This window comes from Ovis aries, chromosome 5 (assembly GCF_016772045.2).
Source record: "Ovis aries strain OAR_USU_Benz2616 breed Rambouillet chromosome 5, ARS-UI_Ramb_v3.0, whole genome shotgun sequence".
Lineage (NCBI taxonomy): Eukaryota > Metazoa > Chordata > Mammalia > Artiodactyla > Bovidae > Ovis > Ovis aries.
The window spans coordinates 65881943-65905889 of record NC_056058.1 but is presented as its reverse complement, the minus strand read 5'-3'; the positions used below and the strand labels follow the sequence as shown (position 1 = coordinate 65905889).

Below are 23947 nucleotides of genomic sequence, written 5' to 3'. Positions count from 1 at the left end.
AAGCTGCTCCAGCCTGGCCAGGAGGCCCAGGATATGCTGCTTTGCTTCTGTTAGTCTCAGCTTCATCATCTATAAACTGGGCCTGATCATGGGACTCTCCTCATAAGTAAGCATTAAATGTAGCAATGCCAGGAAGGCATGGCACAGGGCGAGAGCTCTATGACTAGTAGGTGCTTCTGTCATAGCTCCCTCTCCAGCCCCACAAGCTCAGAGTCTGTGTTTATTAAAACTTGCTGGCAGGACCTGCAAGCTCCCAGTGTGGATCAATCCTGTGGGCTAGTGTTGAACCTGGGGACTGGTGGTCTATCTCAGAAGCTGAGTGAATGATCTGTAGTTATCACAATTTAGAGAGCCTAATCACAAATTAGGAGCCTAATTTTACTTTACACGTCTGAAGCAAAGCGAAGTAAAGGTCGCTCAGTTGTGTCCGACTCTTTGCGACCCCATGGACTATACAGTCCATGGAATTCTCCAGGCCAGGATACTGGAATGGGTAGCCTTTCCCTTCTCCAGGAGGTCTTCCCAACCCAGGGATCGAACCCAGGTCTCCCACATTGCAGGCGGATTCTTTACCAGCTGAGCCACAAGGGAAGCCCAAGAATACTGGAGTGGGTAGCCTTTCCCTTCTCCAGCGGATCTTTCTGACCCTGGAATCAAACCGAGGTCTCCTGCATTGCGGGTGGATTTTTTACCAACTGAGCCATAAGGGAGGAGAAGGAAATGGCAACCCACTCTGGTACTCTTGAGCACTTCGGACTGAGGAGCCTGGTAGGCTGCAGTCCACGGGGTCGCTAGGGGTCGGACACGACTGAGCAACTTCACTTTCACTTTTCACTTTCATGCACTGGAGAGGGAAATGGTAACCCACTCCAGTGTTCTTGCCTGGAGAATCCCAGGGATGGGGGAGCCTGGTGGGCTGCTGTCTATGGGGTTGCACAGGGTTGGACACAACTGAAGCGACTTAGCAGCAGCAGCAAGCTATCAAGGAAGCCCATAAGAAGCATCTGGAAAAATGCTAAAATGCATATTGTTTATGGTTCAGTCACTAAGTGGTGTCCAACTGGTTGTGTCTGATCCCACAGACTGCAGCATACCAGGCTTCCTGAATTTTCTCAAACTCATGTTCATTGAGTTGATGACGTTATCCAAACATCTCATCCTGTGTTGCCCCCTTCTCCTCGTGCCCTCAATCCTTCCCGGCATCAGGGTCTTTTCCAATGAGTCGGCTCTTCACGTCAAGTGGCCAGTGTTGGAATTTAAGCGTCAGTCCTTCCAATAAATATTCAGGGTTGATTTCCTTGAGGATTGACTGGTTTGATTTCCTTGCAGTCTAAGGGACTCCCAAGAGTCTTCTCTAGCCCCACAATTTGAAAGCGTCAATTATTCAGCACTGAACTTTCTTTATGATCCAGCTCTCACATCCATACATGACTACTGGAAAAATCATAGCTTTGACTAGATGAACCTTTGTCAGCGGTTATCTCTCTGCTTTTTAATAAGCTGCCTGGAGATGCTGATTCAGTGAGTCTGGAATTGTGTCCTGTTACTTGTGTTTTTTATAACTTCTCTCGGTAGAGCTCTGAAGCAGGGTGCAAGAGACCCTCGAGGAAGGCTCAGAGGCCCATATTCACATAGTGCTCCTATTACCCTTCCCAACTCCTGACCTCTCTGCCTGGACAGCCTCTTCTGAACCCTGACCTTGCTTTATCTTTATCTTTGTGCCTGGTGCTGGGCTCTGATTTTGCTCTTCTGTAGTCTATTATGGTCGGCCCCAGGGCGTTGTCCTCTTGTCTGTGGTTCCTTCTCTCAGCTATTACTTTTGATTCACAGCTAATTTTCTTGAGCACCTCTGAGTTTTGGCTCTTGACTTAATTCTGTTTTCATCCTAAATTCTCCCAAGGTAATGCTGGCCCTCCTGTGACTTCAGTACATCTGTTGATGGTTGTCATTTGCTGTCCTTTCCTGCCTCTCATTTGTGTCTTTGGTACCTACCAGCCATCTCTTTGGATTTCCAGTATGATGGAGAAGTTTGGACTATGGTAAGAGCACCATTCTGAACTTGAATCATAATTTTAAAAGACCAAGAATGTGGAATGTAGACAGTGCATTGAATGTTTATGTTGCTGTATGCTGAGTTATTTTCTATTTGAATTTTAAATCCATCTTATATATCTTGGTTCATTATGGGAGTTTTCCACCCCTACCAAGTGGTGAAGACTATAAGAAAATTGCTCTAGTTTCTATCTGGATTCTTTCTTTAAAAAAAATTTGTCATTATAAATATATATATATATATATATATATATATACATATATATACACACAAATATGTAACATAAAATTTGCTATTTTATCCATTTTAATGTATAACTCAGTAGTATGATTCCATTCACAGTGTTGTACAATAATATGTACATTATATATTTCCAAAACTTTTTAATCATCCCAAGCAGAAACATGGTAACTGTTAGGCAACAACTCCCCATTCCCCCTTCCCTCAGCCCCTGGCAACCACCATTCTACCTTCTGTCTCTCTGAATTTGCCTATTGTAGATTTTTCATATAAGTGCAATCATATAATATTTGTCCTTTTATGTATGTCCTATTCCATATAGTGTAATGTTTGTAAGTTTCGTCTATGTTGTAGCATGTATCAGAACACCATTCCTTTTTATGGATAACTCATATTCCATTGTATGTATACACCATGTTTTGTTTATCCATTCATCTGCTGATGGACACTTGGGTTGTTTTTCCTGTTTGGATATCGTGAATGATGCTGCAATGAGCACTGGTGTGCAAGTATCTGTTAAAGTCCCCGCTTAATATTTTTTGGGGTGTATGTCTAAGATGAATTGCTGGGAAATATGGTAATTCTACATTTAGCTTTTTGAGGAACGACCATGCCATTTTCCTCAGTGGGTGCACCATTTTATATTCCCACCATCAGCGTACAAGGGTTCTAGTTGTCCTACTTTCTCACAAACACTCTTTATTTCCTTAAAAACAAACAAGCTTAGCCATTCTAGGTGGTATAAAGTGGTATCTCCTGGTTCTGATTTGCATTTCACTAATGGCTAATGACGTTGAGCCCATTTTCATATGTTTATTGGTCATCTGTGTATTTTCTTTGGGGAAGCATATGTTTAAGCTCTTTTCCTATTTTAAAATTGGATTTGTCCTTTTGTTATTGAGTTGTAGGCATTCTTTATATATTCTGGATATTCATTTCTTATCAGATACATGATTTGAAAGTGTTATCTCCCATTCCATAAGTTGTCTTTTCACTTTCTTGATAATGTCCTTTGCACAGAAGTTTTTAATGTTGATGAAGTTCACTTTGTCCATCTGTTTATTTTGTTGGTGGTTATCTTAGCGTCCTCTTTAAGAATCCATATCCAAACCCAAGGTAATGAAAATATACCCCTGTGTTTTCCTGTGAGAGTGTTTGGCTTAGTCTTCTGTTGTTGAAATAGAGTTTATTTACAGTATTATGGCAGTTTCAGGTGTACAGTAAAGTGGCTTAGTTACATGTATACATATTCCACTACTTGAAGTCTTTTCAGCTCTTTTCTTGTTGTCCTTTGTCTCTGTAGGTTCTTGCTCTTCTTGTCTTAATTTCTTATATGCCTGGCTATCTTGATTGTATGAGCCCCAGTATAATGTGATCTTCTCCAAAAAGAACTGGTTGAATTTGCTTTTTCTAGGCTTTTTGTCACCAGTCTAGGGTTGCCATAATTCATCTTCAAAGCTTGAAAGTGAAAGTCGCTCAGTCGTGTCTGACTCTTTGTGACCCCATGGACTATACAATCCATGGAATTCTCTAGGTCAGAATACTGGAGTGGGTAGCCTTTCCATTCTCCAGGGGATCTTCCCAACCCAGGGATCGAACCCAGGTCTCCTGCATTGTGGGCAGATTCTTTACCAGCTGAGCCACAAGGGAAGCTTGAAGTTTCATGAATTACTTAGATGACTTGGTGACAGTTGCAAGCCTGTTTGACCACAGGTTCATCCTTATTCTGAGGGTATAGCCGATTTTGTCCTAGTTTATGCTAGATAGTGGTTTATCAAAATCCCTAACTTTGGTGAATTCTAGACCTTGACACTTTCTCTCTGACTTAATCAGGCAGCCCAAACAAAACTGCAGGTATCCCTTCCAGATCAGAAGATGCTTCCACAGCAAAAGAAGCTTCAAGTTGCACTATTGTGTCTCCGGTTTGGCATATTCTTTAGTTTTAGATCTAGTGGTTTTTCATTCTTTTGTTCGCTCTTTGATATTTTAAAGAATATTCTTAAATGTTTTGTTCAGGTTTTTTTGTGTCCTCAATTGGATGGTTGGTGTAAATCACCTAATTAATATTACTTAATCAACTGTCCTTGAAATTGTTTATTTTCCCCAGTAGTCCTGCCAATGTTATTAATAAAACCAGTTTCTTTGAAATAAAGGTAAACAGAACAAAATGTTGTGTTTAGTTTCACAATAAGATTATAAAATCTGCTTAATAACATACCTTGATTTATTCTCAATCTAAAAAGTCTATTTCCTGGTATGTTATACATTTAATGTGGAGGACAGCAGACCAAAGGGGATTCAATGTCTATCTACAAAAGAGTTGGAGAACTGCCAGTGAGAAGAGAAAATTGTCTTGTTCTATGTGATTCCAGAAGGCTAAGGACTGGGAATGGAAATTCCAAAACTCAATTTACATCTAATTACAGGATTGCTTTCCTAGGACAAGTTAGAGTAATGGTCAGTGGTGACTATTGTGTAGAATAGGATTTTGGTCACTAAGCATTCATTTGTTCTCCTTTTCTGTTTGGACTGATTCCTTCAATACCTCTCTTCTTCCCTTTCATTATCGTTCCGTTGCAGCTGACTCATCCCCCTGCCAACTGTGGCATATGAACTGAGCCTGGGATATCAGAGCACCGCACAGACCTACCCCCCTTCTCACAATAATGAATGAACCAGGGATGGGCACCAGCCCAAATTAGGCCAATTAGAGCCAAAAACAATTCTGGGTTTCTTTGAATTATTGAGGTATGGATCTTTACCTACTGGCTCTGAAGGACAAAAACAGAGGGCTGCAGCTGCCATTGTGCCACCACAAGGGGAGTCCACTTGAGAAGAAGAGGAGAGCTTAAAGTAAATATGGGAATAAAGATTAAACCCTGGTGACATTGATGGAGTCTTGATTATGCCAAGACTGAAAGTATGAAGTTAGATTATTCATGTTCTGAGATATGATGCAATAAATCCCCATTTTGCTTAAGCTAGCTTGAGTTGAGTTTTCTGCCACTTGAAATAGAAAGAGCTTTATCAAAAATGGGTAGTAAAGCCTCCACTCACAGCATTTACGCAGAAGAGGATGACCAGCCTTCAGAGTAAGTTGGAAGGGGCGCCCAGGTTGTGTGAAATGTTGGCTTTGAGGACTCTTGGCTTTCAGTCCTTGCCTTCTCCAAAACTCTCCATTACTTGCTTTTGTTCTACTCAGTAGGCTGGTAGTTTCATAGAGACTCCCAGAGGACTGTATTAGCATCTCTCAGGGCTGAGTAATATAGAAGTTAATATGTACCCAGGCCTGGGATACGTATTTAATGGAGAAATCCATAGTGTTTAATCCTGAAATGAATGATTTATAGAGAGTTGGGTTATTCACTTTGCTCTTAATTTACTTGTCTTGTTTAGCCAAAGTAAGGCTTCCTAACAGGATTTTCGTCATAGCCTTGGCTGAGTAATGAGTTTCTTTGCCAAGATGAATTATTGATTAAACCTTTGTATCATCTGCCTGGCAAATTAAGGACACTGTTTCATTTTAAAGATGTCCATATTCAGACATACATGCACAAAAGAAGTTTTGAGTATTGTCATTTACTTCTCCATCATTTAATCATCAAAAGAGAATTTATGGAAACTGGATCTGGTATATCACGGTGTTGTGTTATTTTTAACCTCAACAAGTAATAGTCCCCATCTGTGGATATAAATGCTTCCTCTCCTTTTATTGTTATAATTATATACATTTTAGGTCCAGATGTTTAAAAATAGGAAAATTTCTTGTCAAATCAGTAGAATGCCAGGTACTTAATAATGATGACACTTTAATGATGTATTTAATTTTTTTAATGTTTTATCTCAATTTCCTCAATGTTTAATAGTTAATTAACACTTAGCATGTACCAAGCATGGTGCTGGGAACATTACATGGGTTATGTTATTTAATTTCCATGCCTTCCTACAAACTAGCTACTATTATTATCCCCATCTTAAAGTTAAAGAAATGGAAGAACTGAGAGCTGGGGGGGTAGCTAGCTTACCCAAAACCATGCAGGCTCACATAGAGCTAGGGTGTAAACCCAGATGTTCTGACCCTGGGACCCACGCTTTTAACAAATATCCTAAACAAATTCCACAAATCCCATGGTTATTAAAATTTTATGGCCATCTTCCCATTTTATGGCCCCATGGGAATCTCACATACTATCAGTAATCTTTGTGGAGTTATGTCCTTATTATCTCTATTTGTCAGAGGAGGAAAGTAAGACACACAGAGACAAAATGACAAGTATTCACATTGCTTTCCATCTGACTATAATTCCTTTCATTATCAAGCAAAATCAAAATGTTAGCTCTAGATTAGATAGGACTTTCACTTGGGCAAGAAATCATTATTTTGAGTCCCTTCACAATACTTCATACAGTTATAATAGAAACAAAATTTAAACAATAAGTGCAGATATAAAACAAAATGAAAGCATTTCATTTTCTCTAAATCAAACTAAACCTGTAACCTGGGAGGCCGTAGGGAAAGTACATTTCAGTCATTTCTGGAGGCTCCATTCCTTTCCCTCAGTCACATCCAAGTTTTGGAGACATGAGTTATTGCTGGAATGTGAGATATTTCTTTATTTTCAATCCATCCTAGACTGCACTGAAATCCCCATTACCAAGTCTGAGTGGGGAAAGTGGAATCTCTTGAAGACAAATGTCTCAGTTCCCTTTGTGTCAAGCTTAGTCCAAGAATATTTGTTTACCCAGGTGAGATCTTCAAGGACTGGAGTCCAACTCCCCCGATCCCCTAAGGCAGGCACTCCACTCTCCAAAAACAAACCATGTCTATTGTATCTAACACAGCAAAGGTCTCCACAACTTTGTGGATTATCTCCGTCTCCTGCCCATACTTGGGGCATCTCGTCTTTTTTTTTTTCCTCTTGCTTTAACCCTTCTATTGCATTGGCACTGCTCTATCTCTGCTTTTTCGCATGTGTGCCTGGTATGTCACTTCAGTAGTGTCCAAATCTTTGTGACCCCATGGACTGTAGCCTGCCAGGCTCCTCTCTCCATGAGATTCTCCAGGCAAGAACACTGAAGCAGGTTGCCACACCCTCTTCCAGGGGATCTTCCTGGCCCAAGGATCGAACCCTCATCTCTTATGTCTCCTGCATTGGCAGGCAGGTTCTTTACTACTAGTGCCACCTGAGAAGCTCTCTGCTCTTCTTGCCACCCTACAAGTTTGCCAAGTACAAGATCCTGGAAAAGAGAAGTTAAGAACATTCAACTTCTCTTAACTTTGCAATGCAAACTTCCCCAGAAGCATGGGAGCACAGAAGTCCCATTACCTGGTCTGGGTGTCATGGTGAGACAAACAGAAAGAAAAAAACAAGAACTATATCTCAATAAACATCCTGCCATATGATGTGATCCTTTCACTTCCTTCTCAAAGAAGGGAACCAGCAAAACAGCCCTAATTAAGTCCTGCCCTATTCCACTTCCAGACAATTGATTTCAAGTCCAGGTGCTATGCTTTGAAAGGGTTGTGAGCCTACTAAAGAAATGCTAAACAACATCTTAAGAGGTACTGGGAATGCTTAATTAGGGAACACAAGCTGAAAGTCTACGCTAGAGAAAAGGGGTGCTGAGGGGCTTTATAAGGAAGAGACAGTCCTGGTAGGTAGAAGACCAGAAAGTTGCTCTGTGGTCCATAACCTTAGGGAAACTTCTAGAGAGCAAGTGGAATGGTGTGGCTGCTATTGGTTTTACTAATAATGGTGATATTCAGAGCCTGAAGGACAATATGTCAGAATGTTATAAAAGCGATATTTAAATATAATATTTTTGACTTCTCTGGTGGCTCAGTGGTAAAGAATTCATCTGCCAGTGCCCAAGACTCGGGTTCAATCACTGGGTCAGGAAGATCCCCAGAAGGAAATGGCAACCCACTCCAATATGTCTTGCCTGGAAAAGAACAGAGAAGCCTGGTGGGCTACAGTCCCTGGGGTTGCATAAGAGTTGAACATGATTTAGCAACTAAACAACAACAAAAATATAACTTCGGGTACTTGATCTTTAAGGATCAAGTTTAAGGAGACATTTTACCCCAGGATTCTGTGTTAACAATAATCAGCTGTGTTGATAGCCACTGTGGCTTGTGTTTATCCCTACATGGCAAATACCAAAACAGCTAAATTATTTCATCTTCACAGATTCTGTGTGTGTAAGTGTGTGTTATCCTTCTTTCTGGGAAGGGACCAGGTAAATTGAGGAAAGCTCAGACTTTAAAAAATCTGTGTCTTTAAAGTTAGTAAGAGAACTCGCTGAAACTGAGTCCAAGAAATGCAGACCAGCAGGCCCCAAGTAAACGTAGAGTCTTGTGACAGCGTGATGAGTGGGTGGTCTAACACAGCCAGGGAATTCAGAAAGGGCTAAAGAGGCTTTTCCCACAGGGGCCCTGTGCAATCCAGGGATTAATAAAGGGGGGAGATGGGAGGGCATTTTTATCTGTGATCTAGAGACCTCTTAGTGGAGATTATTTTTCTCAGTGAGAGAACTATAGACCATCACTGCCTAGGCGAAGGCTGAGAAGACTGTCTAGTTCTGAAGTCTTCATGTTACTGATGAGGAATCTGTGATCAGAAAGGACAGAGGACTTGCTGACAGCAGACCAAGCTCTAGATTCAGCTTTCATGGCAGGTTTCCCCACCTTTCTTCCCTGGATGCACGGTGAGCTGGGGATGCTATGCTTCTCTGCAGGAGTATCTTCCCAAAGTCAGGATTTGAGAAAATAGTAAGTTTTGAACATTTTGTAAGGTGAGGCTGAAAAAGGGAGGGCCTCCCCCTCTTTTCTGCTTCTTTGAATTCAATGCAGCCAGCATGTCCCATTCGTGCTGCTCACCCTTGGTGCTCCTCACATTGTGTGTGCCTATGCATTGCCTGAGGATCTTGTTAAAATGCAGATTCTGTAGGTCAGGGGCTGGCCCATAATTCTGCATTTGTGACATGCCCACAGGAGCATCTATAGCTTTTCCAGGTGGTGGGGGGCTGCCACTGAGCACAGATTCAGCCCTCTGTCCCTCCCAGCCTCCTAATGATCTGCATCTGGTGGACTCACCTGAGGAGAAGGGTCAAGGGGGCATGGATCTCACGTGAACTCATTAAGGGAGGGTGAGGTGGGGCAGCTATTTTCAGCCAGTCTGCTTCTCTTTCTGCAGAGAGAGCTGCCCAGGTCAGAGTCTGGTAATAAATCTCCTGTTGGATGTTCAGAAGAGGCTCCAGGTAAGTTAATTTGGCAGCAGCTACTGTCGCCATTGGTTCCTACTGCATTTAATTCTCCAGTCTCTCAGATGTGTGACTTAACAATGTTTGTTGTGTGGAATTAAGGCAAATTCACAGATCGAGGCTTTGGGGGCATCCTTACTATGCTGTACAATCAAACTGAGTGTGCCAGACCTTCAGACTATTAATGCTTGCCTTTCCCCTCTCTGACCACCCTTCACCCCACCAAGAAAACCTATTTGAAGCCCGCAGAAGTTCATTCTGAGAATTTCATTATCATTGTGCCATTCATAATTCACTGCTTAACCTCTGTGGATGGCAGCAAGTGCGGTTTTGAACAGTCCCACTGGAATAGAATCACAGGGTTAATAATCTCTGCTCTTTGTGAGTAATTGGAAAAATGGTATCCTGGAAACAAGCCATTAGCAGAAAACTATTTTTTAACCAATTTCCATAGAATATAAGGAGTCAAACAGTGACTAGAATAATTTCATTGTAAGTTTTGTTTCCCCTGACGCATTCACACCTGGGGCAAATCTATGGGCACTGCATTTCTGAGACTGACCACTTAAAATTTAAAAACAGCATTCAACCAGAGCTGTTTGATAAAACTACAACCACCTACAGCCCCTTTCCTAGCTGGAAGAGTGCAACACCCAACACTATGTATTTTTCTTCTTTGTCGCACTGAGTGTAGTGGTGCTTCCATCCCAGCAGGCATAGCTGAGCTTCATTGATCTTTCTTTTAAGTGTTGAATGGTGCTGAACTGCATGGAGAGTCCGTAACTGAATAGCCATCACAAACTGGGTGGGCTTTTTGGATGTTCCCCAGTATTTTGAGGAGTCCTTAGGAATATATGTGCTCAGTTGTGTCCGATTCTTTGTGGCCCCATGGACTATAGCCTGCCAGGCTCCTCTGTCCATGGAATTTTCCAGGCAAGAATACTGGAACGTGTTGCCATGTCCTACTCCTGGGGATTTCCCTGACCCAGGGCTGGAACCCACATCTCTTGTGTCTTCCACATTAGCAGGCAGGTTCTTTTACCGCTGGGCCACCTGAATGGTGCTGAACTGTATGGAGTCCAGAATTGAATAACTATCACAAATTGGTGGACTTTTTGGGTGGTTCCCAGTATCTTGAACTTGCAGTTTCAGGGAACAGAGTGGGAGACATGGAAGGAAGCTCATGGTTCCCTGAAGCTAGATGAAATAACAGTCTGGGTGAAAGCTGGTCAGACGCAAACTTTTGGGAGTCATCTAAAAGTTCTCACTGAGAGAAGACGTTTCTCCCAAAGCGGGAGCTGTGAAGACAGAGGGGAACTAAGAAGGCTGTTGTGGAGGCAGAGGGATGAACCACCAGGGTTGAGGTTCTGGGAGATGGGCTGAGCAGAGTACAGTGCTCTCTCGGGGCTGGGGGGAGAGCTGCTGTGGCATCAGGGGCAGCATTCATGCGCTGTTAAAGCCTTCACCTAGGGAGAGGGGCCCTAGGGTATCAGGTTAACCTAGCAAGTGGCTGGCACTGTCGCTGAGCAACCCAGGGAGAAGGCGAAAGTGTTTGCTAAGGGAGGGAGGCTGAGAACCATTTCCAGTCCTGGCTTACTGAGCAGGGATGCTCCTAAGAGCCAGCTGTGGTTTTTGTTCTGTTTTTGCAGCAGGTTGCATACAGCTTAGTTGTGTGTGTGAATCTGCTGTTTCAATGCCTCACGTATAGTTAAAGTGGTCTGAAGTCTGGTGGGAACCTGGTGAAGTTCAGCTGTTACTTGGGTCCTGAATTTCCAATAGCCAGTTACCTATGTTAGCCCTCGTGTTCTACTGTTGCGAGAAGCTGTGTCCAAATGTCATCCCTGATTGCATGTTCCAAGCAGAGCATCTTATACCTGACCTCTCCTTCTGGGGCTTCCTCATATCCATCATCTCACACCCCTGCTGGTTCATCTGCTTCAGGCCCTCATTACACACCGTCTATCAGTAGCCTCCTGACTGGCTTCTCTGCCTATGGTGTTTTCCCCCTCCATTGGTTCATTAAAGACCAAAGCTTACAGAGAACTGTTTAAACTACCACTTCAATCAAGGTCCTTACTTTCTTCAAAACTTTTGATGGCTCACTTTGCCCATCGCCATGCCTGACTGGACATTTAATGGCTTCTGTGGGCTATCTGTCCACCCCCACCTCCCTAAGCAGATATCTTAAAAAAAAAAAAAAACACACCTTTTTGTATTGGGTTATAGCTGATTAGCACAGTTGTGATAGTTTCAGGTGAACTACCTCTTATCATTTCCCCCAGTGCCTGTTAACTTTACTTAACCCTAATGGTGAGAATAAAGTCTAAAATCCAGGTCCCTATCCCTGCCTTTCTGGTTTATCTCGTTGCTCTTCATCCTACAGGACAATTTCAAAAACAAACTACACATCTTTAATAAATCAGAAATATGAGTATTGGCATTTTCTGGGTTAATTACCTTTCCTATGTCATTAAAATTTTCTTCTTCCCTCAGCCCACTCTCAAATCGCAAATACCTCATCTGGATTTTGTTCATAAAAAAACCTTCCAAATATTCCCTTCTGCTCTCTTAGCACTTGCCAAGATGACTAAGAAAATGTTACTAGAACAACATTCTGAACCTCACTGATCACTGAATAAGATTCCAGGTGGAGGAAACTTGAGACGATTAAGCTTAAAGGGACCTGACCACCTTCAAAGTTCCTTTTCAGATCAGATATGTAAGCTGAAGAATTGATGCTTTTGAACTGTGGTGTTGGAGAAGACTCTTGAGAGTCCCTTGGACTGCAAGGAGATCCAACCAGTCCATCCTAAAGGAGATCAGTCCTGGGTGTTCTTTGGAAGGACTGATACAGAAGCTGAAACTCCAATACTTTGGCCACCTGATGCGAAGAGCTGACTCATTGGAAAAGACCCCGATGCTGGGAAAGATTGAAGGTGGGAGGAGAAGGGGACTACAGAGGATGAGATGGTTGGATGGCATCACCAACTCAATGGAGATGAGTTTGGGTAAATTTTGGGATTTGGTGATGGACAGGGAGGCCTGGCATGCTGCAGTCCATGGGGTCGCAAAGAGTCGGACACAACTGAGCGACTGAACTGAACTAAACTGATGTCAGATGTTTATATTTTATTGCAATGTAGCTCCCTTTTGGGGCTTTCCTGGTGGCTCAATGATAAAGAATCTACCTGCCAACGCAGAAGACGCAGGTTCGATACCTGGACTGGGAAGGTCACTTGAAGGAGGGCATGGCAACTCACTCCAGTATTCTTGCCTGGGAAATCTCATAGAGGTGCCTGGTGGGCTACATACAGTCCATGGGGGTCTCAAAAAGTTGGGCATGACTTAATGACTAAACAATAAGCTCCTTTTCTAAATAAAGAAAAGTCATCTTTAAGGCACAGTGCGTGGGAGCCATAGGAAATCCTGAATCCCTATAGCTATCACATACTTCTATGGAAAAGAGAAAGAAGAGAAAGAATTTTTGAGCTAACAGGTTAAAATAAGAACATAAAACAGGCTTGCATTCATGACTCTTCCACATTAAAACTAAATTGATGAAAAGAAAAACCCACAAAAAACAAGCAGGTGCTCACATACATGACATCCATCCAAGAAACACCCTTTTTTTTCATGGACTTTTAAAAAATTTGTTGCACTTCTGTCAAAGCAAACCAGAGCAGACAGCAGTTAAAATGCTAGAATCATATTTACTGAGGAACTATTGCAGCACGTAAACAGAGACATCAGTGTAGTTGTGTTCAATTCTAAATTGGGTTAGGGTTTAGAATTAAGGGGCTGAAAGGGAGTCAGTGGGTGGGAGGTTACTAACAGCCAAGATCAGGGGCTGAGAGGGATTTCTGGCTAAATCCATTTAATAAGATTTTTGCTGAAGGCAGGCCAGAGTGATGCATTATCACGTGGTAGATGGAAGGGGATGAGGAGTTTGATCAGAAAACAGTTATCCTCAGAGGATGGGAGGTGGTTCTAAGACAGTTAGCTAGAGTCTCGCTCTTGAGAACCAGGTGCACGGATGAGGCTGAGCTGAGAAGGGCTTAGAGGAGCTTGAGTGCCGTTAAGAGAGTCTCTGTCAGTTTCTTGACTTTTTGTCCGCAATGTTTGTGATGACTGTTTTTCCAAAATGGCTTCCTACTTTGCCCTGGATAAGAATGTGAAGGATGGCCCTACTGGTGTATGTATACATGTATGTGCGTTCTAAGTCCCTTCAGTCGTGTCCGACTCCATGTGATGCTATGCACTGTAGCCCGCCAGGCTCCTCTGTTCATGGGATTCTCCAGGCAAGAATACTTGAGTGGGTTGCCATGCCATCCTCCAGGGGATCTTCCTGACCCAGGGATCGAAGCTGTATCTCTAACTCCAGCATTGCAGGCAGATTCTTGAACTCCTGAGCCACTAGGGATACCCCATATATGTGTACACACACACATATTTTGGTGTCCTAAGGCCTTGCCTAGGCCTCGTAACACAATAATGTTGGTCTCAAGAGAATATAAAAAGGATTTTTTTTTTTTCTTGCTTGAGGATTTTGGTTATTTTCAATTGGAGGAATTTGAGATCTTCCTTTATTAGTCAGAGAATATTGAAGCCAAACTGAATTTGATTCACTTAAGCCTTCAAAACTCTTCTCTGCACCTTCTGGCAAACTTTTCAAAATAAGGTCATTTACTCCTTTACCAACTGCAGTTTGCAGCAAGACAACACCCCTCTCCCTATTTTCTGATGACTACCTCTTGAGGATGGAGGCCAGGCCTTGGGGAGGAGAAGAGTGAAATAGTGCTGTAGATTGAGAGGCGACTATGTTTAAGCAAACCAAATAGATGCCAATAGCATATTTACAATTATCTCATCATGAGCGCAGTTCATCCCCAGAGGTAAAATAATTGAGTTGAAGATCCACCTTATTGATTTTTGTCTGATGCAGTTATTTTGATTTGCATCCAAGTTGTTATTGTTTTTTTCACCACCAGAAAGTTTTACTTTGCCAATATACTTCACAAGAAAGTACTGAGATCGAGTTTGGGGTGTGGAAAAATGAGTAATGCATTTTTTTTTATGGTATAACTTTACTGTAGAACAGTAGATGTATAACTCAATCACTTCCAGGCATTTCTCTTTGGAGGGTGGGTTGGGGGGGGCGGTTATGTTTTCCCATGGGGATAACTGGTATTTATATGCAAAGTAATTTTAAATAGTTATGACTAGCTTTAAGGCATGCCAGATAACTGCATTTTTTCTAGGATCTCTCTATTTTTTTTTCCTTTCTGTCCTGAATTTATTTTTTTTTAACTCTAACAGTAAATTTTTCTATGCCTTTTCCTTGTTTGCCTCAAATATTTGTTGAAGAATAGATTTGGATAAACACATGGGCAGCTCTCAGCTTTACAAAAGGAGAGGAGATGGAAAGGATATCCTTGTGCTTGGTAGCTTTTTTCTAGGACTGCAGCTAGTTTCTCTGGTTCTTCTGGAAGATGACTGTCAAAAATAGAAAAGGAGAGACTTCCCTCGTGGTCCCATGACTAGGATGCTGTGCTTCCACCACAGAGGGCATGGGTTCAATCCTAGGTTGGGGAACTAAGATCCCACAAGCTGAGTGGCATGGCCCAAAAAGGGAAAAAAATAGAAAAGGGATTTTTCATAGCTCAAAATTGACCCTCCTTTGGTTTTGGAGGAGGAGGAGGACAAAATCTTAAAGTGTCATATGGTATTAAGAAACATTTTAAAAAATTGTACTCCTGGGCAGCAAAACCATAATTGATATTTTAGAGAAATTAAATGATTGTTTTCTAATGAACGCCTAATAATACTACTAAAAAAATGAAAAAGAGGGACTCCTTGGCAGTTCAGTGGTTTGGACTCAGCACTTTTCATTGCCGAGGGCACGGGTTCAATCCCTGGTCAGGAAACTAAGATCCCACAAGCTATAGAGTCCACAAAAGAAAAAGAAAACTCTGCCATTACAAGCTTATTTGAGGGGTGTGTGTAACATATATATATTTTTTTTTTTTTTCATTTTCCCTTGATGGTTATTAGCTATTAATTGGCATTCCCCTTGCAGTAGTACGTACTACTGTAAGTGCCTTCAGCCAGAAAGTATCTATACTCGGGACCTTAGCTTTGTTCTTTTCACATTGTGTTAAAATTTTGAGTCAAGTTGGTTGGTGTGTGTGTGTGTAAAATTCTTGTGGAAGAATAAAATACTCTGGATGGTAAGAGAGTATTGCTATTAAAATGCAACTCCAGACCTGTTGTTCTACCAAAACTCTGAAAAAGTGACTGGGCATCGCTCCATCATTGATCATATGGGCTTGTTCACAGCACATCTCAGAGAGACCAAATGAATTAAAAGAGGCTCATGAATTGCTTTGAAAATACCACAAGAACACAGAGTCTTGAAGGCTCTGTCCTTTTTCACCTTTGTACAATGTTGATGGATCAGGTGTGCATGAGGGTGAGGAGGAGTCCAAGACACATGACATGAGGCAGGTTTTTCCTTCCTGTTGCCAGGGACTCTGTTGTAGTAGAAAGTGAAAGTGAAGTCGCTCAGTCATGTCCGACTCTTTGCGGCCCCATGGACTGCAGCCTACCAGGCTCCTCCATCCATGGGATTTTCCAAGCAAGAGTACTGGAGTGGGGTGCCATTGCCTTCTTCAACATCCCCTCTGCTGCTGCTAAGTCGCTTCAGTCATGTCCAACTCTGTGCGACCCCAGAGACGACAGCCCACCAGGCTCCGCCATCCCTGGGATTCTCCAGGCAAGAACACTGGAGTGGGTTGCCATTTCACTCTCCAATGCATGAAAATGAAAAGTGAAAGTGAGGTCCCTCAGTCGTGTCTGACTCTTTACGTCCCCATGGACTGTAGCCTACCAGGGTTTTCCGTCCATAGTAGAAGAGTGAGATGCAAATCAGTTCAGTTCAGTCGCTCAGTCGTGTCCGACTCTTTGCGACCCCATGAATCGCAGCACGCCAGGCCTCCCTGTCCATCACCAACTCCCAGATTTCACTCAGACTCATGTCCATCGAGTCCATGATGCCATCCAGCCATCTCATCCTGGGTGGTCCCCTTCTCCTCCTGCTCCCAATCCCTCCCAGAATCAGAGTCTTCTCCAATGAGTCAACCCTTTGCATGAGGTGGCCAAAGTACTGGAGCTTCAGCTTCAGCATCATTCCTTCCAAAGAAATCCCAGGGCTGATCTCCTTCAGAATGGACTGGTTGGATCTCCTTGCAGTCCAAGGGACTCTCGAGAGTCTTCTCCAACACCACAGTTCAAAAGCATCAATTCTTTGGCACTCAGCCTTCTTCACAGTCCAACTCTCACATCCATACATGACTACAGGAAAAACCATAGCCTTGACTAGACGGACCTTAGTCGGCAAAGTAAATGTCTCTGCTTTTGAATATGCTATCTAGGTTGGTCATAACTTTTCTTCCAAGGAGTAAGCATCTTTTAATTTCATGGCTGCAGTCACCATCTGCAGTGATTTTGGAGCCCCCAAAAATAAAGTCTGACACTGTTTCCCCATCTATCTTCCATGAAGTGATGGGACTGGATGCCATGATCTTCGTTTTCTGAATGTTGAGCTTTAAGCCAACTTTTTCGCTCTCATCTTTCAATTTCATCAACCCACTCTTTAATGAAGCATACTTCTTTTCCTTTCTATTTCCTCTTCTCAAATCTAGTAATGGGGTGGGATTTGGGGAGCTATAAACAGGCAAGGGATGAGAAGATTTCACTGTAATATATTATTATTGCTAGGGCCTCCCAGGTGGCCCTAAGAATCTGCCTGCAGTGCAGGAGACCTGGGTTTGATCCCTGGGTCATGAAGATCCCCTGGAGAAGGGAATGGTAACTCACTCCTGTACTCTTGCCTGGAGAATTCTATGGACAGAGGAGCCTGGTGGGCTATAGTCCCTGGGGTTGTGAAGAGCTGAACATGACTGAGCAATTAACACACACACAGACACACACACAGACACACACACAGACACACACACAGACACACACAGACACACCCTCCCCTCTAGGTATTGTGGACCACTTGCGGGTTATACAGTAAGAGCAACTCATGGGAAGACATAAATGTTAACCAAACAGTGCTCCTAATGTCAGAAATGGTAGGATTTTATGGACAAAGTAGCTCTTCCTGAATTGCTGAATATCTTTAGTCTCTGCCTTCTGCGTGTGCTCCCACCAGCTCATCTCTCTGCTCTCAAGAGCACAGAGCAAGAACTAGAATCCTGCTTTTGGATTCTTTTTTTTTTTTTTAACTTTTAATTTTTACTTTATTTTACTTTATAATACTGTATTGGTTTTGCCATACATTGACATGAATCCACCACGGGTATACATGTGATCCCAAACATGAACCCCCCTCCCTCCCCACAACAACCCTCCAGGTCATCTCCGTGCACCAGCCCCAAGCATGCTGTATCCTGCATCGGACATAGACTGGTGATTCGATTCTTACATGATAGTATACATGTTTCAATGCCATTCTCCCAAATCATCCCACCCTCTCCCTCTCCCTCTGAGTCCAAAAGTCTGCTATACACATCTGTGTCTTTTTTGCTGTCTTGCATACAGGGTCATCCAATACAGTATACTAACACATATATATGGAATTTAGAAAGATGGCAATGATGACCCTGCTTTTGGATTCTGATAGGTTACTCCTTGTCTACTAATCAGTACAAGTATGATGAGCTTATGGTAATGAAAACCTGATGAGGATGAAAAAACTTGCTGGACTACGTTGTAAGAATGTATCAAGTGCAATCAAAGTATAATTGGGGGTTAATGGTTGGTATTGGCATTAATAGTAATAACTTGGTTCTAAGTTGTCAACAGCTTCAGCAAATTGAAACCCACTGCTATTAGAGATGGGTTAAGTAGTATAACAATAACTAGGATTGGATGGTCAAAACATGCGGCTTCAAAATCATTCCTTCGGCTTGTGTGACCTTGGAAATCCTGTCACTTTCCCATGTCTGGGCCTCAGTGAACCCGTTTGTTAAATGGACTTGAAAAGTGCTTGTTCCAGTCCCCCTCAGGTTGTTGGAAAGGCACAGAGGTATTTTTTTGACTGTCACAATGGTAGGGGATTATATGGCTGGCATTTAGCTAAGTAGGCAGGCAAACATCTTGCGATGCAGGGGACTTGAGTGCACAGAGTCTCATTTAAAATGCTAACAGCACCCCAGCTGAGAAACACTGTAATGGGCTAATCTGTGTTGTATTCAGAATAGTTCATGAATAACAGCTCATGAGAGATGGGGCTAAGGGTTGGAAACAAGAAACCATTGCCAGAGAACTTCTTGATCTGATTTGATTTTTTAAAATAAGTTACTTTTATAGGAAATAAGAAAACAACAGTTTCAGCCAGCTTTAAAATTCCTCATGGGTTATACTGGCCTCTAAGTCATTTGTAAATCCCCTTTTTGTACTTCCTTGTTTTGTTTCTCAAGAAGCACTTGGAATGTTTCATGAGACACACATAACCACGATAAAAACAAAGTGCTCTCATTTCCCCTAGCTTGTCCCCGGCTGTGTGGAGACTGCCCCAGCCAGAGCAGAGTGAGGAGTCCAATGTAAATAGCAGACCTGCCTCTGCATGTGGCTAGGAGATTAAATTTTTCAGAACAAAATCAAATAATGTTCTATGAAAACAGTCACCTTGGTTCCAAAATGATGGGCTAAAAACGCTCATTTTCCCAGGAACTGGACAAACCTAGGGTCAGGAATCAGAGAATGGGGAGCAATGTGTCAAAAGGCCCATTTCCTCATTTAAAGTAGGGCATTTTAGGGTATGAAGGACTTACTTGAAATCACATGGCAAGTTACTGTGCCAAGCCAGCCCCCGAATGAGCAGAAGATAGAGCACCTTTGTACTATACCTTCTCTAGGTTTCTTCTTAGCAAAGTCTGATCATAGGTGAATCCCTAACAGCCAAGATCAAGGCATAAGGGGCCTAGGTGCCCACCAACCAGCCAGCATCTAGTGTCCCAGCAATCTGAAGTTCCCTGGTACAAGACTGGGGCTTGCAGAGACACCAGACAGCCCTGCCTTGGTTATCTTTTGGCAGGCGTCCTTGCCTATTTCATGAAGATTGCTGTGGTAAGTGGCAGAAACCCAATCAACTTAAATAATTCGGATTCATTGGCTTGTGTAGTTAGTAAGGATGAGACGTATTGTGAGATGCAGGGCTCAGGGAAGCCCATGGAGATCCACACCTCTCTCAATTTACTTCTCCACTGTCTCTCGCCTCACTGAAGGTGGGCTGTGTGTGTCTGCAAAGAGCACATTGGTCAGGAATGTTGGCTGTCCTGGACTTGTAGTTTTCTAGTACCGTGGCAGCCAAGTCAAGAGATAACAATTCTTATGAATTTCAGCAGATAGGCTTGAGGGAGAGATTCTGTTAGGGCTGTATTCTGACCTGAACCAACTGCCATAGCCTTGGATCTAGAGCTCTCTCACTGGGCGAGAGGCTTAATTGGCACCTCAGAGCTTAGGGGCCAGGCAGGGCTATTTCATGGTTTCATCACCATGGAGAAAAAAGTATTGGTTATCCAAGTCTGTGAATATTCACAGATTGATCAAAGCTAAAGGATTGAACATAGGATATACTTACGACTAGAGTTTAAAAAGAGAGTAAGGTGTGAATAAAGGAAAGCTCGGTGGAGGGGGTAGGACTTGAGCTGAAGTTGAAGGTTTGGGAGGGAATAGCTGAGGCTTTGCAAGAGCAGATTTTGTCATTCAGTGAGGGGATGGATCTGATGCTGCTGAATATTATCAAAGAAGACACTTCGTCTTGTATATCATGTATATTTCTAGGCTCCTGTGTTTCTCCTAAGCACACAGTAGATGCTCAGCCATTCTTGTGGTTGAATGCTGATTCAGGTCAGTTCAGTTTAGTCGCTCAGTCGTGTCCGACTCTTTGCGACCCCATGAATCGCAGCACGCCGGGCCTCCCTGTCCGCCACCTGTTAGGAGCAAACTGAAGCCAGGACAGACTCTTAAGGGGCAGGCTAGGCCTGAGGAAAGCTGAGGCTCTGGGAACTCCACAGGCAGTGTAGCTAGACCAATCAGAAAAATCCCCGTTGCCCCCTACCCGCGCCAGACCCAAGCCAATCCAGATAGGGATGCGAGGTATAAAAGTCCCGCATGCGCATACGGTTTAACCAATCAGCTATGCTGTTACAGAAACAAAGAACCGTCCGTATAAAAGCATATGTGATTCAGAGCTCGGGGCCCTTGTTGGATTCCACTGTGCTGGATGAAACCTGGGCCCTGGCTTGGGCTAGTAATAAACCCCTTTATGCTTTTGCATTGCTGTGGATGTCTTATTCTCTCAGTTTTGGGGACTCAGACTCTAGGCATAACACCACCAACTCTCGGAGTTCACTCAGACTCACGTCCATCGAGTCCGTGATGCCATCCAGCCATCTCATCCTCAGTCGTCCCCTTCTCCTCCTGCCCCCAATCCCTCCCAGCATCAGAGTCTTTTCCAATGAGTCAGCTCTTTGCATGAGGTGGCCAAAGTACTGGAGTTTCAGCTTTAGCATCATTCCTTCCAAAGAAATCCCAGGGCTGATCTCCTTCAGAATGGACTGGTTGGATCTCCTTGCAGACCAAGGGACTCTCAAGAGTCTGCACCAACACCACAGTTCAAAAGCATCAATTCTTTGGCACTCAGCCTTCTTCACAGTCCAACTCTCACATCCATACATGACCACAGGAAAAACCACAGCCTTGACTAGACGGACCTTAGTCAGCAAAATAATGTCTCTGCTTTTGAATATGCTATCTAGGTTGGTCATAACTTTTCTTCTAAGGAGTAAGTGTCTTTTAATTTCATGGCTGCAGTCACCATCTGCAGTGATTTTGGAGTCCCAAAAAATAAAGTCTGACCCTGTTTCCACTGTTTCCCATCTATTTCCCATGAAGTGATGGGACCAGATGCCATGATCCTCGATTTCTGAATGTCGAGCTTTAAGCCAACTTTTTCACTCTCCTCTTTCACTTTCATCAAGAGGCTTTTTATTTCCTCTTCACTTTCTGCTGTAAGGGTGGTGTCATCTGCATATCTGAGGTTATTGATATTTCTCCTGGCAATCTTGATTCCAGCTTGTGTTTCCTCCCGTCCAGCGTTTCTCATGATGTACTCTGCATATAAGCTAAATAAGCAGGGTGAAAATATACAGCCTTGATGCACTCCTTTTCCTCTATATATTATTGTGGCTACTGCCACAGACTTCTATGCAGGCACTGATTATTTTTTCCTATAAATTGCCAGACATTTATAGCAAACATTTTCAAATGAGTATCTGAGTATTTCTCAAATGAGTAAGTGAGCATTTCTGTGAACCCCTGGACTCTGCCATTATAGTGTAACACCAGCCAGAGACAGCAGTAAACAAATGATCACGTGGCGTTGTAATAAAACTTCGTTCACAAAATCGGGTGGTGCACTGGACTTTGTCTGCCATTAGTGATTCTGCCTCTTACTCATCTCTCTGCTTCCCCTCTTACCAACTCCAAGCCACTCAGCTGCCAGCGAGCTCTTTTCTAGGCAAGAATACTGGAGTGGGTTGCCATTTCCTTCTCCAGGGGATCTTCCCAACCCAGAGATGGAACCCAGGTCTCGTGCATTGCAGGCAGACGCTTGATCCTCTGAGCCACCAGGGAAGCTGAGAACATGTTACTCCCTTGCAACTAAGGTATGTAGTGGCTGCCATATTTGTTTTAGATAAAAGGCCGACTCTTTCCCATGTGTCTAAAGCCTGGCCTGGCCCCTGACTGTTGAACCTCATCTCAGGTCCTTTTCCTCCCCATTGATGTATATCAGCCAATCTTGCCTTGCTCTGCCCTTAGGACTCACACAGCCCTGTCCTGCATCAGGTCGTCTATGTGTCCAGTGACCTCACCTGGATTGTTCCTTTTGCTTCAGCTAGATAGGACTTCCCCGTAGAAGCCATTTGTGATCACCCTGTCTAAACTGGGTGAAGCCCCCTTGCCGTTATCTTCTATCTGAATGCTATTGGCTTTTTCTCAGAACATTTATCCCATGTGTAATTATTTACTCCTTAGTTTGTTTACTTCTTGTCCCTTCCTTCCATTAGATTGTGAGCCGAAGGAAGGTAGAGACTGTATCTCTTCCATTCACCTTTACGTCCTTAAGGCCTGGAAATGTACTAGGTATACAGTGGAACTCTCTAAGAGTCTTTGAATGATTGATTGATGAGAAGACAGGAGTTTTGTTCCTTATCTCAGTCTCACTCAACTTCTGATTAAAAATAGAGCAGTTTATATCACAAAAATCAGGCTGCCTAGAGCTTCTAGTTCTCATGCCAGCTGGTCTTCTTTCTCAGCAATTTGGGTTTATTTTCAAAATTATGATATCGCAAATGCAAAGAAAAAGCTAGAGCTGTGTGCCTACCACCCAGCTGCTACTATAACCATGTTTGTTTTAGATTTTTCTATCTTATAAACATTTTAAGTTAATTTTTCAAACTTAGACATTTATAACTCAAGTATAAAATTTTTTAGAGCAATTATTTTTTTTTCCTTGGACTTTGTGTCCTGGAGTAGAAATTGTTTTTGAGCAAATCCTAGTAAAGACCAGGTCTTTTTTAGCACACAATTCTTAAGCCAGCACATATTCTCTTCATTCTAAGCATAGCCGTTTTCTGTCTTCTGCCTGCTTTTCCGTGAGAATATGAAGCCTGACCATAACAAGGCACAGTTACCGCATTTGGGGGAGTGTTCAGTTTTGTAAGGAAGAAGCTGGTTGCCAAAAACCTAAGGTAAGGAAACAGACTGAAATTGGGCATAAAATTTAACTGAGTCTTCTTACAGGCAAGGAAGAAAAAAACCAAGGCTGTCTACAGAAGTCAAACTGTTTTCCTTCTTTAGCATAAAAGAACAACCTTCGTTTGTCCAGTTCTTGTGTTTATTCAGCATTTTTGCCATATCCACTGACAGCCCCCTTGCTCCTTATCTCCCCTTCCCCCGTTTTCTTGTTTTGAGGCTGCCCTTCATGATGGTTGTCTGGATAAAGCCCTCAGAACGGCCCCTGCTCCTTTATTAGTCCTGGGGTGAGCAATAGAAAGAAGGTGATGTCTGCAGGAGGGTTACTGTGAAATGCCCCCAGTACCTGCAAGAGGTGATTTTCAGACATTAAATCCTGAAAACTCACAAAGCCTGGCTGAGCCACAAGAGGTCAATATTTAATATTTTCCTCATTTTAGCAGATGGCAGGGTGAACCACAGAGCAGCTATGACTCTGACACTCAGGAGCTGCCATCAGAGATTTTGATAAGCTTCAACCTGTCAATCTTAAGGTTGCTGCCTGTGGAGGCACCTTAGATAAAC

General features: G+C 42.9%; 1 long non-coding RNA gene across 3 annotated transcripts in view; it reads left to right on the top strand.

The window, feature by feature from the left end:
• The first annotated feature begins 9468 nt into the window (after positions 1–9468).
• Positions 9469–23947, top strand: part of LOC105611754 (uncharacterized) — a 206166-nt gene continuing 191687 nt past the window's right edge. For all 3 annotated transcript variants that reach the window (XR_009600711.1, XR_006060004.2, XR_009600710.1), the window contains exon 1: positions 9469–9553. This is a non-coding gene — a long non-coding RNA (uncharacterized LOC105611754). The remainder of the gene's footprint in view (positions 9554–23947) is intronic.